The sequence below is a fragment of the Chrysochloris asiatica genome, unplaced genomic scaffold (genome assembly GCF_000296735.1).
Source record: "Chrysochloris asiatica unplaced genomic scaffold, ChrAsi1.0 scaffold00099, whole genome shotgun sequence".
Classification (NCBI taxonomy): domain Eukaryota; kingdom Metazoa; phylum Chordata; class Mammalia; order Afrosoricida; family Chrysochloridae; genus Chrysochloris; species Chrysochloris asiatica.
In genome coordinates this window covers 5,101,605-5,106,173 of record NW_006408617.1, presented here as the reverse complement: position 1 = coordinate 5,106,173, position 4,569 = coordinate 5,101,605, and the positions used below count along the sequence as shown (strand labels likewise).

At 42.5% G+C, this 4,569-nt stretch overlaps 1 pseudogene; it reads right to left on the bottom strand.

The window, feature by feature from the left end:
- Positions 1 to 1,189: 1,189 nt before the first annotated feature.
- On the bottom strand, positions 1,190 to 1,677 carry LOC102815473 (annotated as a pseudogene).
- Between the last annotated feature and the right edge of the window lie 2,892 nt (positions 1,678 to 4,569).

Genomic DNA, 4,569 nt, shown 5'->3' with positions numbered 1-4,569 from the left:
TCTTATGACTAAACATCTATCCATGAGGAACATGCTCTTCAGAAAAAAATAGTCATACATATAAGATCAAAAGGGCAGTATTTGCCCAAAAACAAAGTTCAGAAGCAGAAATATCAGGAAAGATGGACAAATGAAAATGGTGAATGAAAGGAGGAAGTGGGAAGTGCGCTATTACATTAAGGGGATTGTAACTCATAGACAATTATTGGTCTCTAAGTCTGGAGCAAGGAAAGGTGAAGAAATTCAAAGACTCAACAAAAGAATTCATCCAAAGGACTACTGGGCTATACGAACTACATATAGTAGTTCACAGCCTATGCAAACCTGTGACAAAGAAAAACCAGATAGTATCCAGGTACCACTATCAACCATTTTGATCAGATCACAATAGAAGATCCAGGACAACGTGGGAGGAAAATGTAGACTAAAATTCAAAACAGTGAAAAAAAAGAGCAGACTTCTTGGTGTGACAGACACTGGTGGAACCTGCAAGATTATGGTCCTTAGACATCCTTCAGAACTGGAAGTGAACATACTTCCAAAGATCACCTTTCATTCAAACCATCGTTGTTGATGTTATTAAGTGCCTTTGAGTTAGTCCCAGTTCATAGTAATCTGGTATGGGGTTTCTGAGAAGCAACTGATGGATCTGAACTGTGACCTTGCAGTAAGCAGTCTAGTGATTATCCTACAAGTGTCACATCAGGTCTCTGTCAAACAATAGATAGGCCAATGAAGTGAGCAATAATCCCCCAGAATAACATGCTTCTCAGAACAATCAATCAGATGAGACCAAAAGGGTAGCATTTGTCTCAAAACAAAGTTCAGAAGCAGGAAGTGGCAGGAAAGATGGGTAAATAGAAACAGGGGACCAGGGGAGGAGGTGGGAAGAGTGCTTTTATATTGCAACTCGTGTCACAAAACAAAATGTGCATAAATTGCTGATTCAGAAACTAATATGCTTTGTAAATTCTCAAGCAAACCACATTTTTTTTTTCAGCAGTTGTTGTTGTTGTTGTTGAGTGCCGTCGAGTCGGTTCCGACCCATAGAAGCATGTATTATCAAACAAACTGAGGAACACAAAGTGCTTTAAATACTATGTATTTGGGGGGTGGGGGGGACCCACACCACACCTCCACACAATTACAACCAAAGACCTGGCATTTGTACACCTCAGCCACCTTTACTTCACCGTTGTGCCATGAATCCCTAGGGAATAGGTTCTAGCACCTCAGGCTCCTTTCCATTGGTTCTCACAAAGTGCGCCTCTCTGCGGGGAGCAGGCTGGCGCTTTAGCTGAACCGAGGTCCCTTTCTCTTTGGCTTCCTTCTTTTTCTGATCATTTTCCTTCACTCGCTTCAGGAAGCTGTCTGGGCTCTTAGAGTGCTTAATATGCTCAATGCTCACATTAATTATCTTCCAAGAATCTTGCCCTTGACTTGCTTGTTCCCAACAATGCCGAGAGCATGCTGGGTCACATTATAGACTCTTCCAGTTTTGCCATGGTAACATTTGTGGGGCATACCTTTTTGAATTGTGTCCATTCCCTTGATGTCCACAATATCGCCTTTCTTGTAGATTCGCATGTATGTGGCCAAAGGAACGACCCCATGCTTTCTGAAAGGCCTGGAAAACATATAGCAGGTACCCCGCCTCTTTCCCTTTGTGTTCATCATCTTGGGGAATTACTGCAAGATGGCGGCACCGGACGAAAGCCACAATTTTTTAAAAAATGAATTTTCACCAAAAATAAACAAATACATAAAAAATCAATTCTTCCTATCCCCAAACCTACTTCTTGTAGGGGTTTCCTACACATATTCTTGGATTGTTACTGTTAAGTGTCATTGATTCAGTTTCAACTCACAACAACCCAGTATAGGGTTTCCAAGGAGTATTTTGATTCACCAACTTGGTTAGCAGTCCAATGCTTATCCTACAGCACCACACCATACTCCATTCTTGGATACTTTCATCATTTTTAGGGTTTAACCTGTCGGTTATTTCCAAGCGCCCTTCGCTTTTTATTTACTTGCTAACCAATCAATGCCATAAGATTATAGAAGACTGGAGGTGCCTATGAAAAACAGATACTTAATAAATATTTATATAATAGATAATTGGATGGATGGGTACAGGCATGGGTGGAAAGATGGATGAAAAGGAATGAGAAGATAGATAGTAGACAAATTTGAAAAATATTAAAAGGATAAGCATAATGGTTATGAATTGAGCTGCTCATCTCAAGGTCAACAGTTCGAAACTTCCAGCAGGAGAAAGATGAGGCTTTCTGCTCCCGTAAAGATTTATAGCCTCAGAAACCCTGTACAGGGTTGCTATGGGTCAGAATCAATTCTACAGCACTTAATAACAACCAAAATAAATAAATAAATAAAAGTGTCTCTAATAGAGAGATGGAATCTCATTCAGTGTTGTTGTTCAGTGCTATTGAGTCAATTTCGACCCATAGCGGCCCTGAGCTTAAACCACTGACGTTACAGTTCAAAACAACTTTGCAGTCCAGCACAGTGACCCACTGCGCCACACCAGGACTCCGAATTCAGGGTTGTTGTTGTTAAATGCCGGGGAGTCAGTTCTGACCCATAGCGACCCTACATAGGGTTTCCGAGGAGCAGCTGGTTGGTGAGCCTGAACGACCCCAACATGCGATTCAAACGGACCTGAGTCCTGCACATTAACCCCCAGTGCCACTCAAGTACTCCTAATTCAGGGCGGTGATGATGGTGGGTTATGTGCCCTGGAATCGGTTCCTACTCACAGTGACCCTGTACAGGGCTTCTGAGGTTGTAAATCTTTACGGGAGAAGAAAGCTTCATCTTTCTCCAGTGGAACAGTTGGTAGTTTCAAACTGCTGACTTAAGGTTCGCAGCCTGATTAGCAACCACTACACAGCTCTGGTAGCGTAGTGGTTACGAATCGGGCTGCGAACCTTAAGGTCAGCGGTTCGAAACTACCAGCCGCTCCGCGGGAGAAAGATGAGGCTTTCCACTCCCGTAAAGATTTACACCCTCGGAAACCCTGTACAGGGTCGCTATGGGTCGGAACCGACTCGACGGCACTTAACAACAACAACAACACTGCCTAAAATAGACTTCTATGATGAAGTGATTTTTAAGCAAATGTATCAAAGATAAGAAAATATTAATTAATTTTTAGAACATAAGAAAGAAAAGCAGTATTCCAAGCAGAGGACATAGCCTATTCATATACTCTACAGCAGGAAGAAGCTTGGCAGATCCATTAATCGGAAACAAGGGCAGCAGAGAGACAGGACAAGATGTTGAAGAAGTGGCCAGGACGCAGTTCTAGTATAAGATTTTCAACTTATATTTTAAAGTATTTCCTCTACTTTATTTTAAATTAAATTTGAATGCTTTCAAGTAGGATGAGTATGTACAGATGCGACAAGGTACACCGCTCTTTTATAGTCTTAGAGGCAGACTGGTTCATATATTTATGTCACTGCCTGTTCCCCATAGGTATTTGAGATGCTGATTGGGTGTTAGAATCTAGTGATTAAAGATTGTATCCTAAGAGCAGAAAGAAAGCCATGGAAGAGTTGTAAACAGAGAAGTCAATCATATCAATTTGAATTTACAAAGTACCTAAAACTCCATCTGTTGCAGACCGTGTAAGACTAGTCAGAGGTTCGAGGCCCTCTAGGGCTGAGTGTAACAAATGATGCCACTGGCAGTTAATGGAAAATTGCTTTCATCTTAATATTCAGGTATATATATTAAATTAATACACTGGAGCCTTTGAAAATCCACAGATAAATGTGATATTTTCCTAAAGCCGAGACCAAAGGTTGCAAGGTTAAACCTTTCCCCAAAGGATTAACTAAAAATATCTTAGCTACTTCTCAGTTCTTTGTTCTATAGACAAAGAACCCATCCTCCCTAATCCCTTTTCCAGGTGCAGCCCATTCACCTGGGCGTCTCCAGCAGAACTCTCACCTTCCCCCAACTGACCTCAGGGGCTATAGATATGTTAATTGGGCCTGAGAATCCAAGTTGCTGGCCTGGGATTCGAACCAGTGAAGTACAATGTAAAGTTACCTGAATGTCTGGAAAATTACTGATGTTAGCTGTATCCTGTTTTAGTCCCTCCCAGCTGGGTGTGAAACTCCTCCCCTAAATAAAGCAGAGGCCCGGGCCTCCCCCAGGTGTGCATTACTGGTTGGAAGGCATGGAGTAAAGATAGCAGTGCATTACTGGTTGGAAGGCATGGAGTAAAGATTGCGGGGCATTACGGGTTGGAAGGCATGCATTAAAGATTGTAGGGCAGTGAGTCGCTGCCTGCAGAGGCCATGATGCCTGTAGTCCCAAGCCTGCCCACCAGTGATGTATCCACCCTGGCTTTGGGGTGCCTCATTGTCTCCCTTCTTCTGTTTGTCTGTGTATTCTTTCGCTATCCCTATCGCCGCTGGATCTCCCCTCCTCGTGAACCAAACACTCGTGACAACTATGTCTAGGGAAAACCCCGGCATCCATCCATAATACAGTGAGTGTGGTCCCCAAATTTTAATTGTCACTATGTTAAGGAGC